The 18,390-nt window shown below is 48.3% G+C and overlaps 1 long non-coding RNA gene across 2 annotated transcripts in view; it reads right to left on the bottom strand.

Moving 5' to 3' along the window:
• The window catches only part of LOC141276138 (uncharacterized), a 33,881-nt gene extending 17,429 nt beyond the window's left edge, over window positions 1-16,452 (bottom strand). The window contains exons 1-2 of one of the 2 annotated variants that reach the window (XR_012325116.1): window positions 16,107-16,452; window positions 9,859-9,927 (exon numbers count right to left, since the gene is read on the bottom strand). This is a non-coding gene — a long non-coding RNA (uncharacterized lncRNA). The remainder of the gene's footprint in view (window positions 1-9,858; window positions 9,928-16,106) is intronic. The other variant, XR_012325115.1, reaches the window with a different exon arrangement.
• Window positions 16,453-18,390: the final 1,938 nt, after the last annotated feature.

Below are 18,390 nucleotides of genomic sequence, written 5' to 3'. Positions count from 1 at the left end.
TCAGGTATTAATAAAAGAAACTTCGAGACCTCCAACAGCAAAAGCGGTCAGGGATGAGACGTTGCTCGTTTTTCTTCCAGCACTCAAAGAGAGAGCCCATCTTCGGGAAGCAATTTCTGTCGAGTTGAGAATCCAGAATTTTGGGATGCCCAGAAAAGACTGCTGAGTTCTTTAAATAAATTCTCAACACCTGTTTCTAGCTCCTTCTGCAAAAAAGGCCCACAGGGTGTGGCTTCCAATGAATTGGAGAGGCAGATGGAATAGGGTCACCCACTGGCTGGACTTGGAAGGGTCCGGGGGCTGACCGATGGTTTGGTCGTCATATTCACAGAGCTGCTGCTAGAAATCTCCCCTCACACCCTCTGCCTCCCAGCTCTCCCTTTCCTCCCCCTCCAACCTCCCACAGCCCTTGCCCAATGCCAGCCATCGCATGGGCCTGGGCCACGCCAAGCCTGGTCTGCTCGTGCTCCCCACCCCGGCAGCAATTCTATTACAGCAAAGTTTCCAAAGTTAGGATTCCGCCAACAGGGCTGATAGCTTATTTACTGCTGTCATCTAAAGAAAGAGGAATTTTGACACATTGTTAAATGATAGCACATTTAGATAAGTCAAGCTGTCAGAGGCTCTAATGGATGTCTAAACTCTCTGTGGCTGATATGTAAAACTTATGCACTTCAGAATATCATAAGGTTATAATATTTTAATCACATCCACGCTCTTTTCTAAACTTTGAGCAGGGAAAAACATTCCATCAAGTCCCATCTCCCAGGCGCCAAGAAACTGAGCCTTCCCAGAAGTTTCTCCAAACTCCTTACAAAAAGTCCAGCTTCTCTCACTCGACCCGTCAGTCTTCCTCCCTAAATGTTCACACCCCAAGCGGAATTCGTACTGTATGATCCCTCCACCCAACCTCTTTCCTCCCAAGAAACGTAGATGTGCATTTGGACTGGGCACCAACTCTTGTTAACCCTCTTCGAAGACAAAAAAAAAAATATCACAGGAGACTGGACCCAGAGCATCATAAAAAAAGTGGCAAAGTGAAGCAGAAAAAGAAAATCACAAAGGTATGAATCCAGTTATGACGATTATACACAGAAAAGCCATAAAAAAATACTGCATTAGTAATGTTCACCATAAAGCAATCTTATAACCAAATGAAACATGCCTAGCATCAACTCTGAGATAGAATTTTTTTCTCTTCTCGTTTCCTGGACTGCTAGCTGCAGAGGAAAAAAAAAAGAACAAGCAGAGAAAGGGAGAAGCAGTTTCAGGGATCCTGGAGTAGGGTACCAAATGTCACAGCATCTTTACCATCATCAGCCCTCAAGTCATTAAGACTGCTGACTGACTTCCATCCTAGGAAAACAGCCCCGCTGTGTCCAGAGATGGCACTGGAAGAAATAATAACCGGACTGCTTCTATATTTGAAAAATGTATACTTCCGGAGGGCTGTGCGCAGGCCGGTACAAGGTCACCTTTCTTGCCAGGATCAGGGTGGCGTCAGCAGCATGGTCTGGCCTGGGGACACAGGCCTCCTTTGCTGCCTCGGCCACTTTAACACTCAGCAACTAGGCTGCATGAAACCACTGAATTGAAGCCACACACCTCACACTCATAAGCAGCTGGGCCACGTGAAGAGTGGGCCCAAAGCTCTTGGCCTGCACAGGGCCTGGGGTGGGGACCCACCTTTCCTACCCAGATCTTGGAACGAGCCGGCTGAAGTTTTCCCTTCTGGCTATCTCCCAGAGGAGAGGAAAGTGGGAAGGGAAAAAAATGAAAACAAAAGTATGGCACCGGAGTCATTAGCATTATGCACAAGAGATGATCCCAGGCAAAAGTGCTTAGGCTCATAATCTGTTTCCGACAAAATGCCATCAGTGAGAATACGCGGGGTTGCGGGGGGAGGTGTCGGCCTACCGGGCAGGGGAACAACTGAACATTTCAGGACAAGGGTGGGGACCACAGCAGATGTGAGGGCCTCAATGTTTACACTCGGCCACCGCTGCCACATTTACCTCTCTGCTCTCTAAAAGTGTGCAGCTTTTCAAACTCCCACAGGGACCCACACACACACTTAATATCCATGTAAATGAGCTTAACCCCTTCCCCAGAGCCTTCTCCTTTCGTGCCAGACACACCAGCCATTGTCTTAATGAACACACCCACCCCTCCCACACCCTATGTATACACCCTGTGCAGGGAGACGTCTTGGCCCTGTATCCCCATCACCTGAACGAGGCTCTCCACCAACCCCACCTTCATCCTTTCCAGTTCAAATTTGCTTTTCCACCTCAGCATCTTCTAAAACCCTAACAAAGGGTTCTCAGATCAATGACAGTCCAACTGGAATCAAGATTTGGGTGACCCCAACAGCTCCACAAAAGACCCCTGAGCCCGAGAAGGAAAAGAGTGAGGTTCAACACCCCCTCCACTCCAGCTCAGAAATCAGCCCCCTGGGAGCCGCACCCACCCCTCAGCATCCAGCCCCAGGTCTCACTCTACCTCCCGGTTGCAGCCCAAGCTCCCCGGATTGAAAACGAGTTATCTAATGAAAATTGTGTTAACTGACATTCTGGCCAACCGGGAGCAAATACCAGCGCTGCAAATCTCGCCACGGAAATTTTCTCCAGCCCAGAATAACAATAGGACCCTGCAAAGGGCTTTCACCAGCCCTTCTGGTTCCTCTTCTCTCATCTGCCACGTTCTTGTCATTCCTTATGTTACAGAACATCAATCATAAATAAAGACGCTGTCCCCCAGCCGTGCCCGGGTCTCATTTACAAACATTAGCAGGGAATACAATTACCATTGGCCTTCGTGCCAAGCCCAATGTGGCTGCCCAACTCTCTCCCGTTCGCTCCCTCTCTCCCTCTCTCTCTCTCCCCCCATCCCCCACTCTTCCAGAAAGGCCACTTTAGCATCATTTAAACCAGCAAGCACAGCTCACAGCCCTGCCCGCCTCAGCTGGCCACCAAACTGTAGCCCCAACTCGAGCGACGACCTGGAATTGCAAGGCACTCGCAGTTATTAACTGCATGCCTGAGTGCCCCGATTTTCTCTCCAGCTCAATGGCTTTGAGGGAGGGGGCCTGCAGGGAGTGAGGAGTTAGGAAGGAGGGGGGTTGGGAAGCCACCAGGAGGAAGGGGGTACTGTAACTACTTATCAGAAGAAACTTGACGAGATTTGCAGGCGGATTAAAAAAAAAAAAAAAGTGGGTCCCTTTTTATCTCCAGACTGATGCTCTCCCTTCTTCTGAGAATGTCAAGGCCAAGGCAGGATGCTTTAATCGCCCGTTATCAGCACCACTTCCCCGCCCCTTGTTCCCACCGCACCTTGGTGAGACTCCTGAGTTTGGGGGGCTTGTCTGGAGCATCCTGGGGCACCTGGGAAAGGACAGAGGCTAGCGCTGTGCCTCCAGCGCGCAGCTCTCTGAGATTCCACCCCCCAGCTCGGCCTCCTATTGGGTCAGCAGAGAATACCCCCAAATCTGGAGGAGACAGACTCCCAGAAAAAGGTGGAATGGGGATAAAGTGCCGGAGTTTGGGAGGGAGTCACTCTAGGGAGGAAGAAGGAAAGAAGAGAGAGAAAGAAAGAAGAGGCTGGAGAAAGGAGAAAAGAGAGGAGTGTCGGGGAGGAAAAGCAGGAGGTAGAAGACAGCTAGGGAATTTCCCATTTAAAAGTTCCTGTGGGCCCGAGAGCCTGGAGTCACCTGCTCTGCTCCGCTCCCGGTTCTCCAAGGCCCCCGAGGCAGGAGCGCAAACTTGCGCGCGCCCCGGGCCCATCTCCACCGCCCGTCCCCATCTAGACTTGGAAAGAGGTCGGAAGCGGGAATAAGACAAGAAGCAAAGACGAACCCCTAGAACCCGGCCCAAGGAGAGGTCTGCCGGTGTAGGCGGCCAGTCCAGCGATGGTGGCTGTAGCGGCTGGGGCGGCAGCAGCGGCCCCCGGGTGGCTGCGCGTCCGGGCTGCGCAGCCAGGCGGGCGGTGGAGGTGCCGGCGGGCGACGGGGCGCGGAGCCGCCTCCTCGCCAACCCCGGATGCCTCCCCCCTCTCCTCCTCCTCCTCCTCCCAGCCCGCCAGCTCCCTCCCTCCCTCGCCCGAACCCGAGCCGGGCGCGGACAGGCACTGGGCGCGCTCCGCGGCCTCCCCGGGCGCCGCGAAGTTGGGAGGCGCGCAAAGTGCGGCGCAAGGGGGGTTGCCGGTGGTCCCGCCAGCAGCCCCCTGCCTGGGACCGCAAACCCTGCCTTCCCCGTGCCTCACTCCGCCGCTCGCCCGCCGCCTCGCTCCCCGGGCCGTGGGCTCGCTAGCGCTTCTCCATGGTCGCGGCGGCTAATCGATGATTGAACCGAACAAAGAGCAGCGGCGAGATCAATTCCTAATACCTATCGATGGGCAGCGGGCAGTCGAGCCCCGGCGAGCCCCAGCAGCCGCCGCCCGCCTCCCTGGGGCGCCCGACCGCCCTCCCGGGTACCTCCCCAGTGCGCCCAGGGCGCGCCCGAGGGTTCCCCACGGCCGCGCGGCCAGTGCTGCCCGCACTAACCTGGAGTCGCCGTAGATCAAATCGCTTCCAATATTGAAACATCGATCCCACATTGGCGGCCATCTTGGGGGCTATTCGAGACGCACACACACAAGAGTTTGGCTTTTCTCAATGGCTGCACTCAATATCCGGGCTGGACTCCCCCCAGCCCCGGGGCCGCCGCCGGCCGCCCGGGCCCAGCGCGCCGCCGCTCGGGGCCCCTCGGGCGCCCCACGGCCTCCTGCCACCCGCAGCCCCTCGGCGCCGCCGCGCCGCCGCCGCCGCCGGGCCCGGGAGCCGTGCGCCCCCCCGACCCCCGGAGGGCGCGGGAGGAGCGCGCGGGGCGGGGAGCTCGGTGCCCGCCGGGGGGAGGCGGCCGGGGATGGGATGGGAGGGGACGGGGGGGGGAGGCAGCCTCTCCAAGAGGCGCTGGCGCCGCCGCTGCCCTGCCTGCAGCCGGCTCCCGGGCCCGCGGAGCGCTCGCTGCATCTCCCCCCCAAGTCCGGGGTCGGTGTGCCGCGCGATTGCACTTGACTTTGGCTTTTTGCAAACTTATCAATACAGACGTAACGTGCTGATCAATGCAAAGGGAAGTTTGGGGGGGGACAGCAGGAGGCCGGCGCGTGGGGCGCCTACCCCCGCCTAGCACCTGTCTGTCCCCCATCCCCGGCATTGCATACTTAAAAAAAAAGTTAATAGTTTGCAATGCATTTTTTTTCTTTTGCAATCGGAGCACACACAACACGTGCCTCGGGCTGCCGCCGCTCCTCCGCCAGCTAAGCTTCGCATCCGAGGGTAGCAGCCCGCAGCTCGAGCTGTGTAGACTCGCCGGCCGGCGGGCTTATGGGAGCCGGCCAGAGGACTGGTGGTAGCTGCCCGGGGGCGCCACTGAGTTGTGGGAAATGTCACCACTGCCGCGCGCAGTTTCCACGCTATGATACTGTTAGGATTATTACTACAGAGCGGTGTCTTGGCCATAGCACTGGGTTTTTTCCTGGGGTCCTCTGCAATAGGGATTCTTGTTATTGTTATTATTTTCGGGAGCCTTTAGTCCAATTACATGGGCTCCTCACAACTTTAGAATGGGAGGCCGTTTTATTGTTATGATTATTAAAGAGGGTTACCAAACCTCTTGAGCCCTTTTCCACGCAGTGGGTTGGCTTTTATTGTTATGATATGTTGAGGGGGCCCTAGCCCAGCTCTGGATCATTAACAACTACAGAGGTTTCTGCTATCATTACCATCATTATTCAGGGGTCCTTAGCCTAGCTGGGGACCCCAGGTCCTTTGCAGTATGGGCCTCCTTTATTATGAGTGTCTTTAGCCCAGCTAGAGGGAAATTCTGGTCTTTTGCAATTTCTCGGATGCTGGACAATAGAAGTGACTAGATTTCTTTTACATTATCCCTCTTTTTGCCTCTGTGCAAGTGAGAGGTCCCCAGTCTCTTCCCAACGTCCTACCCACCCCCCACCCCAGGAGGAACTCAGACCTCCCAACCCCCTCCATAACTAACACTTCTCCTGACCCTGGGGTCACTCTCCCTCTCTGGCATGTCCCCCTGCCAAATCCCACCCCAAAAGGGGGCATTTCCCCCCTTTTTCTCTGGGCAAAAGATATGCTTTTATAGACAGCAATCGGAAATTATATTCTCTTTTTATGACCCAGCTTGGACTTCTGACATCACTCTTGGTCTGGGACAATAGATCAATACAGAGGGTTATAAAAAAGATAAAGTTTAGAAGAGTTGTAAAGAAGAAAGAATCGTGATGGATATTTTTGATGATTTTCCAATATCTGTGTCTTGGAACACGTGCTTCAAGGCAATTAAAGTTTTTAATGTAATGTAAATAATTGTTTCATAAATGCTTCAGAAGAAGGTGTGATCTTTCTGAGCAATCACTCGAGCTGTTTAAAAAACATAATGTGATTTAAACAAGGATACAGTATTTCTGTTACTATCCCCATACATCTTCCATGAGGCCTGGGTAAATATATTAATGCACAAGTTGAAAGACTCATAAGGCCAAAAGTACAGCATTCACCAAGATGTAATGAATTAGGCCTAGTTAGCAATTCCGAGTGGCCTGTTTCCTTGCCAGATTAAATTGCACGTGATATGTGGTGTATCTAAGCTCTCGATAACTTCACGTTTAAATTACAGTTCTCATTCTGCAAAATGAATTTAGGGAAATTTCATAACTATTGCATGGCAATTTTTTTTAATGGCCACATTTTCTCCTGAGCATCTGTAAAGCTTGCAGCTTCTTGTCTTTGAGTCTGTTTTTTTAAAGACCTGTAGTAGAAAATCTGGAGCGAGTGTGAAACCTTTCAAAGCAATTTTTAACAAATCAAGGTTTTGATGCAAGATTATTTTAAATTTATGTCTGACTTTGCAGTCATGGAACAAATTGACATCATGTACCTCCTGATATGATGTATGGAGAAGGACACAACACCACTTCTGTGGTATTCCTGCCAAAAGTGCATAATTTGAATCTAATTGTGAAGCGATATCAGACAAACCCAAATGGAGGGGTAATTCTAGAAGTAAACAGCCTGTTCTCTTCAAAAATGTCAGTGTCATATGAAACACACAGAAAGACTGAGGAACTATTCCAGATTAAAGCAAAAGAGGGGACTTCCCTGGTGGCACAGTGGATAAGAACCCGCCTGCCAATGCAGGGGACACGGGTACGATCCCTGGTCCGGGAAGATCCCACATGCCGCAGAGCAACTAAGCCCACGTGCCACAACTACTGAGCATATGTGCCAGGCTCTACAACAAGAGAAGCCACCACAAGGAGAAGCCTGCGCACCACAATGAAGAGTAGCCCATGCTCTCCACAACTAGAGGAAGACCCAATGCAGACAAAAACTTCTAAAAATTTAAAAATTTTAAAGAAAAAGAAAGCAGAAGAGACTTGACAAGCGATTAAAACATATGATCCAGCATTTTCTTTTACTAGAAAGTGCATTAATTGGAGCCAATGGCAAATTTAGAATAAATCAACAGATTAGATAATGGTATTGTATCATGTTAGTTTCCTGGTTTTAATCATTGTACTGTGGGTATATAACAACATATCCTCGTTTTCAGAGAGAACATTGAAGTATTTAGGGGTAAAGGGAAGGCCACCATGTCTGCAACTAGCTCTCAAACAGTACAGACAGAAGTAATATGCATCTATTTATTTATCTAAATCTATCTACACAGAAAGAATGATATAGCAAATAATGCAAAATAACATTTGAGGACTCTAGAGAAAGGGTACACAGAAATTCTTTGTACTCTCCTTGCAACATTTCTGGGAATCTGAAATTATGTCAAAAGAAGAAGTTAAAAGAAAAATAATAAATTAAATTTATGCCTGACTTTGTCTCAGCTGTTAGGGACTACTGGACTTCCAAATAAAAATTCTGCATGGAACTTTTGTACTTTCCTGACTGACGTAGGCTGCACCTTTGACCGAGCAGGAAATTGCCACAGCAAACATGCTTACTGAGGAGCAGCGAGAAAATCCAATAATTCAGATTGTTTTAAGTCTGTGATATTTTTAAATGACTTAATACAGTAGGTCTCTGAAGAATTCTGACAATCTTAATGGTAGAAACTTGCAGTCCCACTGAGGAATGGGTTGCTACATAAATACTGAATGATCATGTCTTTCTGTCTGGGCTGAAACATATTAGCTTTGCTTAGAGGCTTATTGCTTTATTCAAAAAATAAATTTCAGCCATCTCTCCCCACCATATTCCAAGCGCATCGTGCGCCTGTGCCTTATTAGACGTGGGGGCTTATGTTCCAACGGCATCTGTTACCATCTCAGTCTCAGCGATAATGAATTAAGCAGTTAAGTGTTTACCCCCTGAACGGAGTTAGCTGAGGGAATGATATTATTATGGGTGGTCCTTAATGAAAGACCAAGAAACCAGGAAACTCAAGACTTTTTCAGCAATCAGCCTTGGATTTGGGAACTAAAGTACTAGAATATTAAATATTTTTGAGAAAAGCTGTTTTGCATGTTCTTAGCACATTCTCCCTGCCACAAACACACATGTACGCAGATATACAAAAACTTAAGCAGGTTCCTGGTTGATTCCTGATTGTCAAAGACCCACACATCAAGGTAAGTATTTTAAAAATTACAATGGCAAAGAAGACACCCTCTTCCCACCCCAGAGAAAGCAGAGGGTGGCTTGGGGCAGCCCATCCTGAAAGCACAAGCAGACCAAGAGCCAGATCCTTTAGGAAATTCAAAAACTGTGCAAGAATCTCAGGGAAGATAATGGCAGGTCCTTAGCCACGAACATAATGATATGCGAAATCTCCAGCATCAAAGCTGTAACAAAAGAAAATGTCCTTCAGTAGCTCTGCACTGCCCACCGCAGCTGTCAGGCAGGAAGAAAGACAAGTAGACACTCCAAATTCATCTGGAAGTTTTCTAGCCCTGGGAGAGGAGAAAGGGATATGGGAGTGTCTGGCTGACACCTGCAGGGGTGTGTCCCTGGAAGTTGGCCCATGGTTAGGTCTCAGATCCAGAGGCTGAAGTGACTGGCAACAGAACCAAGCCAGCAGTTCCTTACGTGCAAAACACTTGACACAATGCTGTCAACCACTACCATTATTAAGCACCTACTGGCTGTTGGACGCTTTATAAAGAAATCGTTAGCATAACATAGTGCTTAGGATTGCAACTCTTGGAGGCAGACTGTCTAGATGTGAATTCCAGCTAGTCACTTACAAGCTCTGTGACCTTGAGAAAGTTAGTTTACCTTTCTGTGCCTCGTTTTCCTTGTATGTACAACAGTGCTAATAACTGTACAAAGTGATAAAGATTAAATGAGTTAGTCTATCTAAAGCATTATGTAAATGTGCTGTATCTAGTAGCTATCATTATTATTGGTCTCACAATAAACAGGACAGAGATTTGCATTCCCATAGTGCAGATGGAAAGAATGAGGCCCTGAGAGAGGAAGTGGCTGGCTCAGGGTCACATGGTTGTGAAGGTGGCAGAACAAGCACTAATACCTGGGTTTACTCACATCAAGCCTAGGACTCTTTGCATTTGAGCCTCCCATGCCTCTCATGGGAAGAATGAGTGGAAAAGGAGATGCCCAGAAAGCAAGGGCTGTAGCCTTAACTATGTGCCAACTCTCAATTACCAATTAAACTGGAGAGGAACAACACAAGAGGGACAGGGTCCCTTGGCCTGATTCCCCTCCCATGTTATAGACTAATTAAACAAATGATAGTACATTCACACTGTGCTGATTATTCTCCTTTTGTTCCCTTTCCTCACACTCTCCCCATCCCCTGCCCAATGTCCCAGGAATCTGACCTTTATGGACTACATCTCCCAGGTTTCCTTGCTCTCTGGCTTCCAGCTGGGTTTGGACAATGGGAGGCCCTGGTAAGAGATAAGAAGGCAGGGGGAGAGAAAGGTTGGGATATTTAGTCCTGGCAGTGGCTGGGTCCTTCTACAGCCACAGCCCTTGTCAAGCTGTCCTTCTGCTCTCACTGGGCCCCAGTAACTTCTCCCTCCTCACATCTCTTCAGATCTGGGGTGTTAATGGCTTCCCTCTCTTGCTAGCATCTGGATGCCTTAACATTCCCCAGCACACACCGCTGTAAATAGTCTTATTAAAAAAATTCCAGCTGATTTTTTTTTTTTGCTGGGACCCTGACCAATACACCTACCAGAGAATATTATTCAATTATTAAGAAAGATGAGGGGTGTGTATATGTGTTGAGGTGAAGAGATGTCTAGGATATATGGTAAAGTGAACATAAGCAGGTTCTACAACAGTATTATAAATAATCCCATCTTTGCTTAAAATATGTTACTTAGAAAAAATTTAAGGAAAACTAGACATCAATTGGTTAACAGACATTAGTTGAGGAAAATGGTTTTAGAGGTCTCATAATTTCCACACCATCATCTTAATTTCTTTTATGACTACAAATTACTTTTATCATCAGGAATCTTAATTCAGTTGGGGTGGAGGGGATCTGTTTTTTCCTGAGCCCCTGATTGATACACATAGCACAGTATCACATCCATTTGAGATGCCTATGAAAGAAGATCTGACTAAATAGAGAGACGTCCATGCTCATGGGCTGCAAGCTGTAATATGGTAAAGATGTCATTTCTCTCCAAATTAATCTGTAAATTTAAGACCATTCCAATGAAAATCCCAATAAGGTTTTTCATAGGACTTGACGAGCCCATCTTAAAATTCTTATGAAGGTGCAAGGGCCAAGAACAGCAGGGGCAATTCTGAAGAATAATAAGATGAGGGAACTTTTCCTATCATATATCAAGACTTATTATAAAACTTCAATAATAAAGACAGTGAGCAGAATGACTGACAAAGAGACTCAGGGGACAAAATTAAAAGCTTAGACACAGACTCACACCAATATTGAATGAACTTACACAAAGAGATGGCAGAACTGGCATTGTAAACTAGTGGGTAAAGGAGAGACTTCATTTTCAATATGGTGCTGGGCCAACTGGCTATCCAGATGGGAAAAAACAGAATTAGATCCCTACCTCACACTATACAAAAAGATCAACTCCAGGTGGAGGTGGCTGCAACTCTATGAATTTAAAGAAAGAAACTCAACACGTTCCTTTTTTTCTAAAAGCACAGAACATTTGAACTGGAAAATATATCCTTATTAAGCTGACTTTACTATGCCATGTCTGGGTTTTTTTTTGTTTGTTTTTTTTAAGCATCCCAATAGCTCTGGTCATGAAATAGCCCAGGGTCCCTTTCAGAGCTGGATCTATGGCCAGAACCAGGACTGAACTTTCTTTGAATATCCCCAGAATGAAACACCACTTGGCACCTGGCAGCTTCCAGGAGATTTAGAAACATTAGCTAATTAGAATTTCTAGAACACTGCTCCCCACTGGCACAGGCTCTTCTTCAGGCACACAGCTTCCCTGAGCCCCTGAGAAGCTGGCTCCAGGGCAGAAATCTGCCTTCCAATTCTGCACCCCTACTTTAGCAGCAGAGTGTGCAAATTGGACAGTGATCTAAGTCCCCCAAAACAACCACCACAGAATTGAGGGCACCCGTTTGGCTCTCCACCTTTCCCAAATCCCATACATCTGGCTCAAGTGTCCCCACTTGGCTTCATGCCCACTAGGGCACCCATTCCTCTCTTGGCTCCCAGGTCTATGAACTCTCAAGGGTCTTCCCCGTGTCCAGAGGAGAGCAACAAAGCCCTTCAGCATGCCCACCCCCACCCCCACCCAAATAAAACTCCACAAAACTGGACCCTTAAAGCTTCAATGAAGAGTATAGACTATTACTGCTGGCTTTCTTAAGGGGTGGGGCATGGAGAGCTTAATGCCTTAAAATCCTTTTTTGCTTCTTTCTTTCCCCAAAGTTCCCTTCATTAAAGCAACCGCTCCAATTTCTGTTTTTAATCTCTCTCCTCTCAAACAGCTCATCCGTCTTCTCTCACACATCGCTCACTCTCAGCTTCTATCTTCCCCAGCTCTTTCTCCCTCTTCCTCCATATCCGTCCCCCCTCCTGCTCTAGTTTCTCCTCCTTCTTCAAATCTGAGGTTCTCACATTTCCTCTAGTCAGCAAAGTACCATCCAGTAGCCAAAAAGAAAGAAAGAATTCTTTTTCTCCTTAGGTAAGATGGGGAGATGTGAATGCTTACACTTTCCTTTTTGCCCCTGTCCAATCATGACATTGTCATCGTCATTGTCATAATGGTGCCTACTATGCACTGGGGGCCTCACTAACATTCTAGTCAAATCTCACAATCTATCATGGCTGTGCCATTTTACAGATGAGCAAACTGAGGCTCAAAGAGACAGAACAGCTCACCCAAGTTCATTCAACAGGACAATGGCTGAGCATGGTTTGGAGGCTGGGTGGGAAAACCTGCACCTTTTCGTAGCCTTGCTGCAAAAGCCTTGACCCTAGCTCTAGCTTTTCCTGCTGCCTAAGTTCAGGGCAGGAGGGAAGTGAATGAAGGTCCTTCTGGAAGATGCCATTCAGACAAATCAGAGCCAAGAGGGGCTGTGTTTGCCACCCTGGCAGCCAGTCCCTGAGATACCACTCCCTCAGCCTCCTTGGAGCTTCTGATGTCCTAGCTCTTGGCTCCCACGAACCAAAAGATGATCCACTTGGCCCCACAGCACCGAAAAAAAATGATAATGTTGCCGTTTATGACCTGCTTTCCACAAGCCCGGCTCGCTCTGCCCATTATCTAATTTCCTCCTCATAACAGCACTTGGAGGTAAGTATGGCCATTTCCTCCCTTTAATAGCTGAGGAAATGGGGGCTCAGAGAGGGCAAGTGACTTGCCCAAGGTCACCTAGCATGTAAGCAACAAAGCTGGGGGTCAAATCCAGTTCTGTTTGATGCTGGGGCTTAAGTTCTTAACCCTGAATGCCACCCGCTTCCCTTTCTCAGCTGCCTCTAACTCCTCTGAGGGGCTTTGAATTCATTTCCCAGCGGGTGAGGGGCTGAGTCAAGGTTGGATCCCAGAACTGAGTCTCCCTTGTACCCACAGCCTCCAGCCACACTCTCCAGAGGTCTGGGAGTCCAGAATGTAGGCTCTAGAAGCTCTCCTTTGAAGGTTGGGTCCCCATTCCTCCAACCCCAGAAACCTCTGTGGACTAAAGACTCAGCATCTGGGGCAGCAAAGTCCCCCCAATTCAAACACTTCCTGACCCAGGAAATAAATCTAGCCCTCCTACCCTTCTTCCTGACCCTTCTTGCTGCAAATCCTTGGTGTCCATCAGGATCTTTGGCAAATGTGCCAGGCATTGGGGACCCTGAGAGGTCATCTGTCCCAGCCTCCCACCTCCAGTCTAGGAAAGAGACTTTAAAATGAGCCTGAGGACCTCAGGTCTAACCTACCACACATGTGCCACACCCGCTTTTGCACACACACACGTACATATTTGCACATGTACATGCACACACATACACACCTGCATGCCAGTGCACACATCTATTCATGCACATTTGCACACAAGCCAGAAACAGATTCTCTGGAACACACCTGTGTGCTCACACACAGGTTTGCACAGGCTGCATGTGGGTGAGTATATTGTACAGTGGTGTGTGTGCCCAGTTGTACTTTCCAGGGTGGGGCAGCGAGGCCTCTCCTGGGACCTCCGGGAGCACGGCCTTTAGCAAAAGCCCCACCTGGTGGACACTTGGTGTATCCGCCAACCCCAGCTCCAAGCCTGAGCCCCCCTGGGACCAGAGTATGACTCTGGGCAGCACCCAAGCTGGATGGCAATAAGTGAGTGAGCCCAAAGCTAGACTTTGGGGTACGCCCTGCCCCTTAAAGCTCCTTTCTCTCCTCCTCTCTCCTTCTCTGGGCAGCAATTTCTTTGGACAAAGGCAGAGGAAAGAGCATTGGGTCCAGAGGCAGGGATCTGAATCACTACGCTGCCACTTGCAGACACAGAATCAATTGCTATCTCAGGGTCAGATGCCTAAATCGAGTCTGAAGTCAGACATGAGTTCAAATGGAGCAGCAACTCCTGGCTGTCCCATTCCTACACGTGTCCTTGGGCAAGTCACTTCCACCTCCCGAACCTGCTTCATCAACTGTGAAGTGTGGTAAAGCCCCCAGTGAGGTGGTTGGAAGAAGCAATGACATAGTGGAAGTAGAGTCAGTTACTCTCCATCTCCATTCCTCTCAGACCGAATACAGGTATAATTTAGGGGCAACAAGAAGCAGGGCTGGAGTCAGAGGGACCCCAGTCCAAATTCTGATTCAAATCCTGGCTCTGCCACCTTTTAGATGTGGGGCAAGGCACTCCACCTCTCTGAACCTCAGTTTCCCCATCTGTACAATGGGGACCTCTTGGTGTTGTGAGAATTAAATGAGATAGTGCATGCAAAGAGCCTGACATCACTAAGCACTCCATAAATGTAGACTGCTATTAGCAGTGTTGATGTTTGGGAAAAATAAGTGATGCTTAGAGGGGTGGGCAAAAGATGAGCCTCAGAAGCCCAATATAATAGCTATATAATTATAATTAATTATAACTTAATCCCTGTGTGCAAGGCACTGTTGTAGGGACTAAGAATTAACTCATTTAACATCATAACAACTCCATGAAGTAGGCATTATTATTATTCCCATTTTACAGGTGAGGACACTGAGGCACAGAGATGATGTAACTTGCCTAGGGTCACAGAGTCAGTGAGTGGATTAAAATCCAGGCAGACTCCCCTGGATTTCTCATATTCCCTACTCCTGCTGAGCTGTCCTATCACCTCTGACCTCCCAGCCTCTCTTAAGCCTGGAAACTTCTCTACAAGATGAAGTCTGGCCTTAGAGGGACTAAGAGAGAGTCACTGACAGTCCCATTCTTCCTCCCAATCCCCAGGGAGGCAAATGGCCACAAATGCATTATGTATATTCTGGAGGGCTACGGGATTAAGATAATCTCAGGGAGGCCATAAACACGACGGAAATAAAGCTAACTAAACAGCATCTGTTAATCATGGGATCCTGTGTCAGGAACCTTGCATCTGCGGTAGGTTGCTAAGTGGCAATGAAGGTGGACGGAAGCTGGCTGGCAAGGCCTTGCCCCACTGCTGAAGCATCACTGCAGAGTGGAGGGACAGATGGTGGCCCAGACAAGAGACAAATGTAAAAGAGATTAGGTACAGGAAATTGTGCGCTCCACATTTTATTTAAAAGTCAGTCACCAGGAAATGGCTGCCTGATGATGCCAGCAGTAGCAGAGTTATGTTTTGATGTGACATGGTGTTGGCAGGAACCAGGACTTGGGGGTTCAAGAGCCATTGGGCTTGAATCCTGAATCTGTGGCTGTCTGGCTGTGTGGCTCAAATCCAGGTGCTTAACCTCTCTGGATATTAGCATCCTCCTCTAGAAAATAGGAGGGATAATATCTACCTATTGTTGATGGTGTCACTGACCCCAATTCTTCACCTTTCCCTCTATTCATACACAGTGCCATGTGGCTTAGCAGTGTCCATCCCACTGTGAGTGGGGCATATGTCCCTGCCACTGGAGCTTGGGTTTGGCCACATGACTTGCTTTGGCCAAAAGAATGAGCTGGAAGTGTTGGCGTGCCAGTTCTGAGACCACATCTCAAGACATACATCCCTTGCACTGTTGCCTTTGCCAGGAAAGGAACATGCCCGGCCCACTCACTGGTCCCAGGAGGAGGATGCAAGACTCAAGGGTAGGGAGGAGGCTGGCTTCCTGGATCACATGTGGAGGACAGCCTCGACCATCCAGGAACACCTGCCAAGGATTGTCCCATAGCTATGAAACACATGGCTCTCATGCTGAGCCACTGTGCACCGGGGCCTATTTGTTGCTGCAGCAAGTGCATCCAGTGCTACCTCACCAGCAGGCTGGACCCTGCACCCCTTCCTGAGCCAGTGCTTGGTTTCACCAACCTGGATTTTCCCCCACAGTCTCCCAGCCTGGATGCCTTGGGGCTTTGTGCTCTCAGCCTGCTGTGACCTCCTGACCTAAGACTATGAGCTCCCTGAAATCAGGCCTTGGTTCCCACTGAGTCCCTGCTTAGAGCATCCAACTGCCCTGACAGGACCCACCTTAGCCCACAGGTGAGGTTCCATGGTGCTCTCGCCAGCCTTCCTAGTGGCCTTCACCACTGGTTCTGGGTGCTGGGGTGCCAGCAGGTCTTGCACTCCAGTCAGCTTGAGTCATGATGCCATGTGGCCTTAGGCAAGTCACCTAGCACCTTGGAGGCCTTGTTTTTCACACCTGTAAAGGGGAGTGCTGCTCCCTGCTCAATTCAAGAGTGGAGGCATGAAGGTCCAAATGGTGACAATTACGAGACCTGCAGAAATATGAGCTGTCCTAAGGTTCATCATTCAATGCTGACTCCTAAGGGGCATCACTGAGAGAAACAGAGAAGAGTCCCACTTCCTTTGCCTCAGCCCCGCCCCCACCCCTCACCCTGTTTCTCTTCTTTGTTAGAGTCTTGAACGTCAACTTGTTTGGCAAGTTGGTGCTTCAAAAATTAAAAAATAAAAAATAAAATATCCCAAGAGTGGCCCTGCCTAAAGAGATCCCTTTCTAAAACTCCATGTGACAGCCCCAGACAGGTATTTCACAGAAGAGGACACTCGAATGGCTAATAAATACCTGAAAAGCTGCTCAGCCTCCCTAGTAACTAGCAAAATTCAAATTAAACCCCAAATGGGGTACCATTTCACCCTCATCAGATTGGCTAAAATGTCAAAGCCTGATAATACTAAGTGTTGACGAGAATGTGGAACAAATGGATCTCTCATGCACTGCTGGTGGGGGTGTAATTGGTACAAGCACCTTAGAAAACAATCTGGCAAAGTCTAGTTAAGTAGAAGATACACAGGCCGCATGCCCCAGCAATCTACTCCTAGGGATATATTCACCAGGAACTCCTGTCCAAAGGCATTGGGCAGGATATAAATGATCTGCATCTTTATAAATGATTGTTCATAATGATAAAAAAATAGGCAAGAAGTAAAAACCCAAATGCCCATCAACAGTAGACTGGATAAATAAATTGTAGTGGATTCACACAATGGAACTCTGTAAATGGGGGAAATAAATGATTCAGAATCACACTATTCAACATGGAGGATTCTCACAAACAGTAATGCTGAGTAAAGAAAGCAAGTTCCCAAAGAACACAAACAGTATGATACTATTTATGTGAATTTTAAGGGCAGGTAACACTATTCTACATTAATATGTTTCAATAAAGTGTAAACTCCCTGGGATGATCAACACCAAGTTCAAGATACAGAGTACCTTTAAGGGGGGAGAGGGAAGGACTGAGATTGGAGAGGGGGAGGTAGGGGCTTTAGCTGGTAATCTTTTCTTTTTTAAAACCAGGTGGTAGGTATACAGATGCTCTAATATTATTTCTCATATCTGAAATAGATCAAAATGAATTTTAAAACACTGAGTGGAACAGAAGGTTGTTTGCTTTCATGAAAAAAGCAAGGGCTAAATTTGCTGTGTGACACCCAGCATGTGGCCCTGGGAATGCTTCGTTTTCCTGAATCTCCTTTCCTTGCAGGGCCACCAATAGGGTCTGAAATCGTAGCAAATGGACCTGGTGCAGTGTGGGCATGCAATGATTGTTGAAGATGACTACTGATCATTTGGGTAAGTTCCAATCTCCATATGTCAGGTTTGGCTTTTTCTTGAAGACAAATTTTATTTGGGAAGAGCATATGTCAGGTTTCTTAAAGCAAGGTGCCCCGTGAGGTGCCCCAAAATATGAGTGTTGAGGGCAAGGGAGAAGCAGCTACTCTCCTGGTGATTGCTCGTCTTTGTAGTCAACATACATGCATATGGTGGTATCTGTGCTGAAAAGAGGTGCAGTCCCTGCCCACCAGCACACCCTAGACAAAGGCCCTGTGAATACAAGGAATGGGCTCTGAATGCAGGAACCCTTGGCTGGGATACCCATGGCCTAGACACACCATGAACTGCTCCACCTCTGGGGTCTTGCAGCGGTGTAAGGAAATGGGGTTCAGATTCCCCTCTGTTCTCAACACCCACAGACCCTTCTTCTTCCTTTGTCCCACTGCCCAAGAACATCTCTTCCTACTCCAAGGTGGGGTGGTATGGAGGGAAAGGAAACCCACTTTCCCCCTTTCATCCAAGACATTTTGTCTTTTCCTCCACCCAGATATCTCACGCTTGATCTCCTCTACAATCTCCCCTTCTCCCTTCTTCTTCCACAAGGGACTGGGATGGTCAAATCCACCAAAAACTAGTTCTATTTTTCCATGACGAGCAGAAAGGGCTTGACTATTAAACCCTACTAGTGTAGCAAAGAATTAAAGGAACATAAGACAGTTACATGTACTTATCAAC

Source organism: Tursiops truncatus, chromosome 13 (assembly GCF_011762595.2).
Source record: "Tursiops truncatus isolate mTurTru1 chromosome 13, mTurTru1.mat.Y, whole genome shotgun sequence".
Taxonomy (NCBI): Eukaryota; Metazoa; Chordata; class Mammalia; order Artiodactyla; family Delphinidae; genus Tursiops; species Tursiops truncatus.
This window is presented reverse-complemented; position numbering and strand designations above follow the sequence as displayed.